Raw genomic sequence first — 13,771 nt, forward strand, 5'->3', positions numbered from 1 at the left:
GCCCCTTCTCCTCCTGCCTCCAATCTTTCCCAGCATCAGGGTCATTTCCAGTGAGTCAGCTCTTCATATCATGTGGCCAAAGTACCTGGAGGTTCAGCTTCAGCATCAGTCCTTCCAATGAATATTCAGGACTGATTTCCTATAGGATTGATTGGTTGGATCTCCTTGCAGTCCAAGGGACCCTCAAGAGTCTTCTCCAACATCATACTTTGAAAGCAACAATTCTTTGGTGCTCAGCCTTCTTTATGGTCCAACTTTCATATCCATTCATGGCTACTGGAAAAACCATAGCTTTGACTAGATGGACCATTTTCGACACAATGATGTCTCTGCTTTTTAATATGCTGTCTAGGTTTGTCATAGCTTTTCTTCCAAGGAGCAAGCATCTTTTAATTCATTGCTGCAGTCACCATCTGCAGTGATTTTGGAGCCCAAGAAAATAAAATCTGTTGCTGTTTCCATTTTTTCCCCATCTATTTGCCATGAAGTAATGGGACCAGATATCATGATCTTCATTTTTTTTTCATTTATTTATTTATTCTAATTGGGGGCTAATTACTTTACATTATTGTAGTGGTTTTTGCCATACATTGACAAGAATCAGCCATGAGTATACATGTGTTCCCCATCTGAACCCCTCTCCCACCTCCCTCCCCATCCCATCCCTCAGGGTCGTTACAGTGCACCAGCCCTGAGCACCTTGTCTCATGCATCGAACCTGGACTGGCAATCTATTTCACATATGATAATATACATGTTTCAATGCTGTTCTCTCAAATCACCCCACCCTCACCTTCTCCCACAGAGTTCAAAAATCTGTTCTTGAAAGTTGAGTTTTAAGCTAGCGTTTTCACTCTCCTCTTTCAACTTTATCAAGAGGTTCTTTAGTTCCTCTTCACTTTCTGCCAATAGGGTGGTGTCATCTGCATACCTGAGATTATTGATATTTCTCCCAGCAATCTTGATTCCAGCTTGAGGTTCATCAAGCCCAGCATTTTGCATGATATAATCTGCATAGAAGTTAAATAAGCAGAGTGACAATATACAGCCTTGACATACTCCTTTCCCAATTTGGAACAAGTCTGTTGGTCTATGTCCAGTTCTAACTGTTGCTTCTTGACCTGCATACAGGTTTCTCAGGAAACAGGTAAGGTGGTCTGGTATTTCCATCTCTTTAACAATTTTCCACAATTTGTTGTGATCTAGAAAGTCAAAGGTTTTACATAGTCAATGAAGCAGAGATTGATACTTTTTTTTTTTTTTTTTGGAATTCCCTTGCTTTTTCTATAATCCAACAGATGCTGGCGATTTCATCTTCAGTTCCTCTGCTTTTTCTAAATCCACCTTGTACATGTAAAATTTCTCAGTATGGTATGGACATACCACACCTATTTACTGTGCCATTTACCTACCATAGTATATTTTGGTTTCTCCCAACTTGTACTATTACAAATAAAGTTACTATAAATAAATGTGTTCTGATTTTTGCGTGAACATGAACTTCCATTTATCGAGGATAAATGCCCAAGAGTGCATTTGCTGGGTCATATCATAGCTACAATTTTTTTTTTTAAAGAAACTGCCAAACTATTTCCAATAATAAATGTTACACTTTACATTCCCACCATCAATGTATGGCTAATTCAGCTTCTCTGCATCTTTGTTAGCATTTGTCACTATTTTTTTTTATTTAGCCATTCAGAAAGCTGTGTAGTAATATTGTGATTTTAATTTTCATTTCCATAACAGCTAATGAAGTTGAACAGCTTGTCATGTGTTTGTCATTCCTATATCCTTTTCAGTGAAATGTCTGCTCATGTTCTTTGCCCATTGTAAAAAATATTTATTTATTTAGCTATGCAGTGTCTTAGTTGAGGCATGCAGGATCTTTAGTTGTGGCATGTGGTATATGCTTTGCAAATCTTTTCTCTTAGCATGTAGCTTTCTATTATCTTCATAAGAGTGCTTAAAAGAGCTAGTTATCAATTTTTATTTTCAGTGTTAAACCAGTCTTCCATTCTGAGTGAACCTTCACTTGCTCATGATGGATTATCCTCTTTTATGTAACAGTAGATTAAAATTGATAGTATTTTAATAAGGTATTTGGATTTATGCTAATGAATAATATTGATCTGTAGTTTTCTTTTTAATGTCTTTGTGAATTTTAGTAGCTGGCCTCATAAAGTGAGTTAAGATGTGTTCCCTCCTTTTGCTCAATGATATCCTGGATGGCAGGGGCATTTGGGGGAGAATGGATACATGTATATGTATGGCTGAATAGCTTTGCTGTCTGCCCAAAACTAGAATAGCACTGTTAATCAGCTATATTCCAATATAAAATAAAATGTTATAAAAAGATGTGTTCCCTCCTTTATTTTCTTATAAGGTTTGTGTAGCTATGGTTTTTCCTGTGGTCACGTATGGATGTGAGAGTTGGACTGTGAAGAAAGCTGAGTGCCGAAGAATTGATGCTTTTGAACTGTGGTGTTGGAGAAGACTCTTGAGAGTCCCTTGGATTGCAAGGAGATGCAACCAGTCCATTCTGAAGGAGATCAGCCCTGGAATTTCTTTGGAAGGAATGATGCTAATGCTGACACTCCAGTACTTTGACCACCTCATGAGAAGAGTTGACTCATTAGAAAAGACTCTGATGCTGGGAGTAATTGGGGGCAGGAGGAGAAGGGGACGACAGAGGATGAGATGGCTGGATAGCATCACTGACTCCATGGACGTGAGTCTGGGTGAACTCCGGGAGTTGGTGATGGACAGGGAGGCCTGGCGTGCTGCGATTCATGGGGTCGCAAAGAGTCGGACACGACTGAGCGACTGAACTGAACTGAACTGATGTTTGGTATTAATTTTTGCTATGTATTGATTGGGTTCACCAGTGCAAAATATTGAGGACTGCCTAAAAATTGTTTAATGACGAGAGTTCATTGTTTACATCAGATCTTTCAATGGGTTTCTTCTGTGTTCTCCAAATTGTACATAAATGCTACTCATTTACAGATTTATAAATGGCTGATTGTGGCATGTGTTTTTGGCTTGTTAATTTTATCTCGTAAGTAATATACATAATCACTCTGAAATATATTAATTGAAAATTCCTTAAATTCTCTGGAGGTCTTTATTCTCTTCCAAATTCTTTACTCTTTCTTGGAAAATGCTATGTTTCAATTTCTATCAAGGGCAGCTGAGGAAGGGGAAAATCATTCTAATGTGAGAAAGAACAACCTAAGGTTGGGGGTGGTGTGCTATGTTGGTGAGGTTCTGTTTAAGGATATGTGCTTAGTGGCTCAATTGTGTCTATTTGCAACCCCATGGACTGTAGCCCACCAGGCTTTTCTATCCGGGGATTCTCCAGCCAAGAATACTGGAGTGGGTTACCATGCCCTCCGCCAGGGGATCTTCCCAACCCAGGGATCGAACCCAGGTCTTCAGCATTACAGGCGGATTCTTTACCACCTAAGCTACAAGGGAAGCCCAACCTAGCATATACTTGTATCCAAAACAATTGTCAATAGAAAGAAAATTTTCATAGGCTAAGATAAAATACATAGGACCATAGAATGGTTAATGTGTCAACTTGGTTAGGCCATGGTATCCAAATATTTGTTTGAACAGTATTCTAGATGTTTCTGTGAAGGTATATTTTAGAGAGATTAATGTTTAAATAAGTAGACTTTGAGTAAAGTAGATTACCTCCCATAGTGTGTGCCTCATCAGGTCAGTTGAAGACTACAATAGAAAAAAGATTGATCTTCCTAGGGGAAATGGAATTCTGCTGGAAGACTGGCTTTGAACTTAAATTGTAATTCTTCCTTAGGTCTCCAACCTGCCAGCCTACCCTGCAAATTTTAGACTTGCCTGGCCTGATAATCACATAAATCAATTCCTTAAAATCAATCAGTCAATCTACATATAGACAGATATTGATATTGATTATATATATAAAATCAATATAAGTATATATAACCAATATCAATATATATGATATATATGTGCATTATATATACATATATATGTATATATATATATATACATATATATACATATACAAATAGTATACATTATATATATAATGGAAGCAAGGTCCAATGTTGTAAAGAGCAATATTGCATAGGAACCTGGAATGTTAGGTCCATGAATCAAGGCAAGTTGGAAGTGGTCAAACAGGAGTTGGCACAATTGAATGTCAACATTTTAGGAATCAGCGAACTAAAATGGACTGGAGTGGGTAAATTTAACTCAGATGACCATTATATCTGCTACTGTGGGCAAGAATCCCTTAGAAGAAATGAAGTAGCCACCATAGTCAACACCATAGTCAACTCCATAGTCAATAGAGTTTGAAATGCAGTACTTGGATGCAGTCTCAAACAACAGAATTATCTCTGTTCAGTTCCAAGGCAAACCAATCAATATCATGGTAATGCAAGTCTTTGCCCTGACCAGTAATGCTGAAGAAGCTGACGTTGAATGGTTCTATGAAGACCTACAAGATCTTCTAGAACTAACACACAAAAAAGATGTCCTTTTCATTATAGGGGACTAGAATGCAAAAGTAGAATGTCAAGAAACACCTGGAATAACAGGCAAATTTGATCTTGAAGTACAGAATGAAGCAGGGCAAAGGCTAATAGGGTTTTGCCAAGAGAACACACTGGTCATAGCAAACACCCTCTTCCAACAAACCAAGAGAAGACTCTGCCAATGGACATCACCAGATGGTCAACACTGAAATCAGATTGATTATATTCTTTGCAGCCAAAGATGGAGAAGCTCTATACAATCAGCAAAAACAAGAACTGGAGCTTACTGTGGCTCAGATCATGAACTCCTTATTGAAAAATTCAGACTTAAATTGAACCACTAGACCATTCAGGTAAATGGACCATTCATAAATCAAATCCCTTATGATTATACAGTGGAAGTGAGAAATGGATTTAAGGGACTAGATCTGATAGACAGAGTGCCTGATTAACTATGGATGGAGGTTCATGACATTTTAGAGGAGACAGGGATCAAGACAATCACCAAGAATAAGAAATGCAAAAAAAGCAAAACGGCTGTCTGAGGAGGCTTTACAAATTGCTGTGAAAAGAAGAAAAGGGAAAAGCAAAGGAGAAAAGGAAAGATATACCCATTTGAATGCAGATTTCCAAAGAATAGCAAGGAGAGATAAGAAAGCCTTAATCAGTGATCAATGCAAAAAAATAGAGGAAAAAAATAGAATGGGAAAGACTAGAGATCTCTTCAAGAAAATTAGAGATACCAAGGGAAACTTTCATGCAAAGATGGGCTCAGTAAAGGACAGAAATGGTAGGGACCTAACAGAAGCAGAAGATATTAAGAAGAGGTGGCAAGAATACAAAGAAGAACTATACAAAAAAGATCTTCATTACTCAGATAATCATGATGGTGTGATCACTCACCTAGAGCCAGACATTCTGGAATGTGAAGTCAAGTGGGCCTTAGGAAGCATCACTATGAACAAAGCTAGTAGAAGTGATGGCATTCCAGTTGAGCTATTTCAAACCCTAAAAGATGATGCTGTGAAAGTTCTTCACTCAATATGCCAGCATATTTGGAAAACTCAGTAGTTGCCATAGGACTGTAAAAGGTGAGTTTTCATTCCAATCCCAAAGAAAGGAAATGCCAAAGCATGCTCCAACTGCTACACATTTGCACTCATCTCACACTCTAGTAAAGTAATGCTCAAAACTCTCTAAGCCAGGCTTCAGCAATACATGAACCGTGAACTTCCTGATGTTCAAGCTGGTTTTAGAAAAGGCAGAGGAACCAGAGATCAAATTGCCAAAATCCGTTGGATCATTGAAAAAGCAAGAGTTCCAGAAAAACATCTATTTCTGCTTTATGGACTATGCCAAAGCCTTTGACTGTGTGGATCACCACAAACTGTGGAAAATTCTGAAAGAGACAGGTATACCAGACCACCTGCCTATTGCAAAATCTGTAAGCAGGTAAGGAAGTAACAGTTAGACTGGACATGGAAAAAGAGACTGGTTCCAAATAGGAAAGGAGTACATCAAGGCTATATATTGTCACCCTGCTTATTTAACTTATATGCAGAGTACATCATGAGAAACACTGGGCTGGATGAAGCACAGGCTGGAATCAAGTTTGCCAGAAGAAATATCAATAACCTTAGGTATGCAGATGACACACCCCTCATGGCAGAAAGCGAAGAAGTAAAGAGCCTCTTGATGAAAGTGAAAGAGGAGAGTGAAAAGGTTGGCTTAAAGCTCAACATTCAGAAAACTAAGATCATGGCATCTGGTCCCATCACTTCATGGCAAAGAGATGGGGAAACAGTGTCAGACTTTATATTTTCAGGCTCCAAAATCACTGCAGATGGTGACTGCAGCCATGAAATTAGAAGACGCTTACTCCTTGGAGGAAAAGTTATGACCAACCTAGACTGCATATTAAAAAGCAGAGACATTACTTTGTCAACAAAGGTCTGTCTAGTCAAGGCTATGGTTTTCCAGTGGTCATGTATGGATGTGAGAGCTGGGCTATAAAGAAAGCTGAGCACCAAAGAATTGATGCTTTTGAACTGTGGTGTTGGAGAAGACTCTTGAGAGTCCCTTGGACTGCAAGGAGATCCAACAAGTCCATCCTAAAGGAGACCAGTCCTGGGTGTTCATTGGAGGGATTGATGCTGAAGCTGAAGCTCCAATACTTTGGCCACCTGATGCAAAGAACTGACCCATTTGAAAAGACCCTGATGCTGGGAAAGATGGAAGGCGGGAGGAGAAGGGAATGACAGAGGATGAGATGGTTGGATGGCATCACTGACTCAATGGACGTGAGTTTGAGTGAACTCTGGGAGTTGGTGATGGACAGGGAGGCCTGGAGTGCTGCTGTCCATGGGGTTGCAAAAGGTCAGACATGACTGAGCAAGTGAACTGAACTGAACTGAACTGAACTAATACATTATATATAATCTCAATATATATTATGTCTATTCAATCAATATCAATATATAATATGCTGATATTATATACTATATAATATATATTGATATTATATACTATATATAATGTAAATATATATATAATGAAAACAATATATAATACACATCATTATATATTATATATAATGTCTATATGTATTATATATATAATCAGCATCAATATATATTAGACATCAATTCTTTACCAGCTGAGCCACAAGGGAAGCCCAAGAACACTGGAGTGGGTAGCCTATCCCTTCTCCAGGGGATCTTCCCTACCCAGGAATTGAACCAGGGTCTCCTGCATTGTACGTGGATTCTTTACCAACTGAGCCATCAGGGAAGCCCCAATATATTTTATATTGACACATATAAATATATTATATTTTAATATATAATATCAACATATATTTTGCATATATATTTTACAATATACATTATAAATATATGATATAATATATATTACATATATAATCAATATCAATAACTGTCTATATGTATATATATTTATGTATATATATCAGGACTTCTCAGTTGTTAAAGAATCTGCCTGCAATGCAGGAGACTCAGGTTCGATCCCTGACTGATTGATTTCAAGGCTGTGACATGTGTTATTATGAGGCTGGCAAGTCCAAAATTTGTAGGGTAGGCTGGCAGTTTGGAGCCCTAGGGAAGAATTGCAGTTTGAGTTCAAAGGCAGTCAGTCTCCTGGCAGAATTCCATCTTCCCTAGGGAGGTCAGTCTTTTTCATATTAAAGCCTTCAGCTGGTGTGCCTAACGGGAGGAGAAGGGGACAACAGAGGATGAAATGGTTGGATGGCATCATCGACTCAATGGCCACGGATTTGGCTAAACTCCAGGAGTTGGTGATGGACAGGGAGGACTGGCGTGCAGCAGTTCATGGGGTCACAAAGAGTCGGACACAACTGAGTGACTGAACTGAATTGATACCTATATCTATCTATGTCTAATATCTGTACATCTTTATCTATATATATAAAGAGAGAGAGAGAGAAATTATTGGTTTTATTTCTCTGGAGATCCCTAATATAGACCTCAATTCCTGGTTATCACAAATGAACTGTTAAATACACTTTTTGGTATTTTATTCATACTAATTGTCCCTCAGCAGCTTCCCCAATGGAAGTAAATCCCATGATAATATGAATTTTTAATGATCAGCTCTCTATACAGGTGATAGATTCTTGGAGATAGTATCACTATATATATATATATATATATATATATATATATATATATAAATCTTCTGTTTGGTTTAACATGTATATTCTCATTCTGTTGTGACTGTAACAATCAAGTGTTCCTATACTCAATAGCCATTGATCATTCCAGAGCAGATGAGTCTGAATTAGGAATATCTATATTTTCTCTCCAAAAAAATCATAGACATGCACAGGAACTCATATATTCCCATTCTTTAAAATAATTTAAAACTATACCAATGGTCAACAAATACAGAGTGACAATTCCCCCTATAACTGACCTGCTGGTTATCACAATCTCTGTTTCTTTTCAAGGTATTGCTGTGTAAAATGTCTGGCACATAGCAACCCTTCAGGAAATATCATTGCTTCCAGTCCTGTCTTGCACCTCCCACAGAAGACATAGCTTTTGTCTGAACTAAATATCAGAGTTAGCAAAACAAGAACTTGAAAATATAAGCACAAGAAATGAAATAAACGTATGCTAACATTATACCTGTCCCTCTGGCAGGCACTAAAGTGAAGCCCAAGATATACCTGTTTTAGATAAATCCACAACTTGATCAGTTTTCTGAATTCCTGCCTTATGTCCCAGCTCTCCTCTCAAGGTAGTTACATGACAGTCAGAATGACTATGTAGAACATAATTTCATTTTCTCCCAGATAAAAGGCAGCCAGACCCAGACAGCCTGCCCCAACTCTCTTATACAATCAGGACTCATCTGTAGATGTAAGTATGCACCCAAACTATTTACAGGTTAAGTCAGCAGCAGGTCCCCAAACTTTGGTTATATATTGCATAAATTTGAAAAGAAAGAGTAAAGCACATTACATGGTATTTTGTGGAGGAAATAGATTCCATCTACTCTGACGTTATTATTTCAAACCACCAGTTCTATATTGCGTACCTACAATGTTTCAGGCACTGTTTGATCTCTTTTTCCTGCATGACCTCAATTACTCCTCACAACAACCCCATCTACTGGGTTAGTATCCTTATTCCCCTACTGAGGAAGCTGAGGTTTGTGATGATGAAGCAGTTTGCCCAAATTTATCCAGAGCTAGGCAATGCCCAAGCCAAGAATTATAAAGGTATTTTCTGCATGCATGTTTGATGAACTTTTCTCTAAGATGTTCTTTCTGAAGGGCATACGGGTCCTATAGTAACCAGTGAGATCTCTCAGTCCACAGAGACATATGGGGCCTCCATTATCACCATCGGCAAGAAGTGGTGTTGGGTGGAAGTCACACATGTATGCACGACACACTACGGTCAAAGGAAAGATGAAGTAACCGGGGACTGGCGATAGACGCTGAGGCTATCTATTCAAGGAAAGAGCTAGTGTTTTTTTCTCTTTCTTTCTTTCTTGACTTTTGATGTTGTCAAGATGCCTAAAACAAAGAGTATTCTTGTCACTTAAAATTTTTTAACAGAAATGGATTCAGTATTTTGTCATTTGAAAGACAGTATACAGTTATGTAAAGTTTAAAAATAAAATAAAATTTAAAAAAAAAAAAAAAAAAGAAAGACAGTTAACTCATGGATTCTGATATTTCCATCCAGGTAAGCTAATTGACAACTTGCAGATTTCTTTAGGATTGTTGTTGTGTTTTAGCCGCTAAGTTGTGTCTGGCTCTTTTGCGACTCCATGGACTGCAGCCTGCCAGGCTCCTCTGCCCATTGTCTCCTGCATTGGCAGGTGGATTCTTTACCCCTGAGCCACCAAGGAAGGTCTTCTTTAGGACTAGCCATTGGTATATTTCTAGAGAGGCAGTACAGTGTAGTGTTTAGGTAGGTAGGTTTAGTCGCTCAGTCATGTCTGACTCTTTGTGCCCCCATGGACTGTAGCCTGCCATGTTCCTCTGCCCATGGGATTCTCCAGGCAAGAATACTGAAGTGGGTTGCCATTCCCTTCTCCAGGGGATCTTCCCAACCAGGGTTCAAACCCAGATCTCCTGCATTGCAGGCAGACTCTTTACTGACTGAGCCACCAGGGAAGCTGCAGTGTAGTGTTGGGATGCACAGATGCTGGAGCTGAGGTGCCCGTGCTGCAATATCAGGGTCTGCCGCTTACTAGCTGTGTAGATCGGCTAGTTACTTATTCCTCCTCCACTCTTCTGTTTCACCATCTCCAAAATATGGATAACAATACTACCAACATCATAGGATTTCTGTGGGGATGAAGTTAATAAATACACATAGCAAAGTTGGCACTCTTGAACATTGGCCTTTTGGAGCATCCAGGTGAAGGGATCGGTGGTGAGTCTTTAATTGAGGATAGCCTCAGGTGTCAGCATATATCAGTCCAGCTCAATACAGCAGATACCCTTTGAGGTCTTCTGTGTTTTAGGCATTCTTCTAACCATTTGAGTAGAGCACAAAACAAAACAGACACAAATCACTTGAGCTAGTGGAGTAGAGCACAAAACAAAACAGACACAAATCACTTGTGTTAGTGGAGTGAGAAGTGAAGTGAAGTCGCTCAGTCGTGTCCAACTCTTTGTGACCCCATGGACTGTAGCTTACAAGGCTCCTCTGTCCATGGAATTTTCCAAGCAAGAGTACTGGAGTGGGTTGCCATTTCCTTCTACAGGGGATCTTCCCAACCCAGGGATTGAACTTGGGTATTCCGCATTGCAGGCAGACACTTTACCCTCTGAGCTGAAGCCATAAACAAAATAAATCATTAAGATTAAAAGATAGCTTTCTTGCAACAATTTTGCCACCAGGACACAGGTGTTGTGAAAACCACTGCTAAATCTAAGCAAAAATGGGAAAGGAGAAGACCCACATCAACATCGTTGTCATTGGGCACGCGGAAAGTCTACCACTACTGGCCATTTGATCTACAAATGTGGTGGGATCGACATGAGAACCATTGAAGAGTTTGAGAAGGAGGCTGCCGAGATGGGAAAGGGCTCCTTCAAGCATGCCTGGGTCTTGGACAAACTGAAAGCTGAACATGAGTGTGGTATCACCATTGATATCTCCTTGTGGGAATTCAAGACCAGTAAGGGCTATGTGACCATCACTGATGTCCCAGGACACAGAGACTTCATCCAAAACATGATTACAGGCACGTCCCAGGCTGCCTGTGCTGTTCTGATGACTGCTGCTGGTGGTGGCGAATTTGAAGCGGGTATCTCCAAGAATGGGCAGATCCACCAGCATGCCCTTCTGGCTTACACTCTGGGTGTGAAAAACTAATTGTTGGAACTAACAAAATAGATTCCACTGAGCCACCCTACAGCTGGAAGAGAAATGAGGAAATCATTGAGGAAGTCAGCACCTGCATTAAGAAAATTGACTCCAACCCTGACACAGTAACATTTGTGCCAATTTCTGACTGGAATGGCGACAAGATGCTAGAGCCTTGATTCAAGGGATGCAAAGTCACCAGTAAAGATGACAATTCCAGTGGAACCACACTGCTTGACGCTCTGGATTGCATCCTGCCACCAACTCACCTGACAAACTCTTGTGTTTGATTCCCCCAGGACATCTACAGAATGGTGGTACTGATACTGTCACTGTGGATCAAGTGGAGACTGGTGTTCTCAAACCTGGCATGGTGGTCACCTTTGCTCCAGTCAGCGTAACAACTGAAGTCTATTGAAATGCACCATGAAGCACTGAGTAAAGGCCTTCCTGGGGACAATGTGGGCTTCAGTGTCAAGAACGTGTCTGTCAAAGATGTTTGTCATAGCAATGTGGCTGGTGACAGCAAAAATGACCCACTGATGTAAGAAGTTGGCTTCACAGCTCAGGTGATTATCTTGAACCATCCATCCCAAATCAGTGCTGGATATGCACCTGTGATGGACTGTCAACCAGCTCACATTGCTTGCAATTTTGCTGAGCTGAACGAGAAGACTGATCATCATTCTGAAGATGGCCCCAAAACTCTTGATGCCACCAATCATTGACATGGGTCCTGGCAAGCCCATCTGTTGGGAGCTTCTCTGAGTATTCTCCTCTGGGCCATTATGCTGTTCGTGACATGAGACAGGTGATTGCCGTGGGTGTCATCAAAGCAGTGAACAAGAAGGCAGCTAGAGCTTGCAGGGTCACCGAGTCTGCCAAACAGGCTCAGAAGACTAGATGAATATTATCACTAACACCTGCCAACCCAGCCTTAGTGGTGGAAGAAGGGTCTCAGAACTGTTTGCCTCAATTGGCCATGGAAGGTTAATGTAAACCACTGGGTAATTATAACAGTGCATCACAAAACCTTCAGAAGGTGAGGTGAATGTTTTGTGGACCATGTGTTTTGTGTGTGGAAGCTTTAAGTCATTAGTTTTTAAAATCAGTACTTTTCAATAGAAACACTTTGACCAAAAATCTGTCACAGACTTTGAGACCCATTAAAAACAATGGTTGAAAAACTTGTGTCTCCTTTTGGTCAACACTGTAACTCCCTATAGTACTACTTAGGTAAGATTTGCCCATAATCTATCTCTGGTGAAATAATAGAATTTTATATTTTTGGGTTGGAGCTTCAGGTTTCTCAACCCTGTATAAGGAGAACTCATCTCTTTAAGTAGGTCTTAAAAAGTGTTTGTGTGAGAATTCATAGGTTAAGATAGATGAGCAAAGAGTTACTATGTTTTATATGGAAGCAAGTTTGTAAGAAGGTCAAATTTTATATCACGAAAGCTCATGTTGCATATAAAATCTTTTATGGTTATGTAAATATCGAGTAAATCAGTTATATCAAATTTGAGTTTTCCGGTTTTGAGAATGTGCGTTCTATTTATGATATTTAAGTAATTAATCTCAAATGTGAGGCTTAAAGAGAATTGAGCACCACCCTGCTAGAATTATTTGTATCTAGAGTCTAGTAAGAATAAAAGATTCTAGGAGCTAAAAAATAAAAAAAAAATATTAGATGAAAGTGCTATAAAGGAAAGAAAATGTTTAGCTCTCTAGACATAAAAAATGGTACCTTCATAAAGCCCTTCAGGATCCATGTCAGGTTGGTCAGAGAGTGTTATGCTTCTTATAATGAGACAATGAAGAGAACTATAAATGTGAGAAGTGTACATCTGCTGAGACCTATGCTTTGCATTTTGTAAAGAAAATAACATTTGGATGACTTCTGAACTATATGTTGATCCATCAGAAAAGATCACTATATCATTTCCAAGAAGTCAGCATAAACCTCATGGCACAGCTCGTCTCTTATTCAAAACTACTTGCAGTGAAAAAGCAAATGGATTTAAATAGGGCTCTTGAAATGAGATGTTCTTAAAAGAAGCGTGTCAACAAGAGGACAGGACTAGGAAAATCTAGGCCATCGCTTGCATATAGAAATATAAAGTAAACAACAATATACAGACCAAAGTATCTTGATAAGCACTCCAAAAACAGTTACAGCAACAAGGTAAACCTCCTCAGAAAAGATCGCACTAAAGATGATAGGAAAGTCGTGGCATTTTGTCTTACACTTGCGTAACCACCTTCCCAACAGAGTGAACCATGATCAGGAGGTAGTCTCCTAAATTCTCGCTAAAAGATAACAAGGCATATGAAGACACAGGGATACCTGGCCCATTCAAGGGAATAATA

General features: G+C 39.4%; 1 pseudogene; it reads left to right on the forward strand.

Annotated features, from left to right (window-relative positions):
• The first annotated feature begins 10,973 nt into the window (after positions 1 to 10,973).
• On the forward strand, positions 10,974 to 12,308 carry LOC129638625 (elongation factor 1-alpha 1-like; annotated as a pseudogene).
• Positions 12,309 to 13,771: the final 1,463 nt, after the last annotated feature.

This window comes from Bubalus kerabau, chromosome X (genome assembly GCF_029407905.1).
Source record: "Bubalus kerabau isolate K-KA32 ecotype Philippines breed swamp buffalo chromosome X, PCC_UOA_SB_1v2, whole genome shotgun sequence".
Lineage (NCBI taxonomy): Eukaryota > Metazoa > Chordata > Mammalia > Artiodactyla > Bovidae > Bubalus > Bubalus kerabau.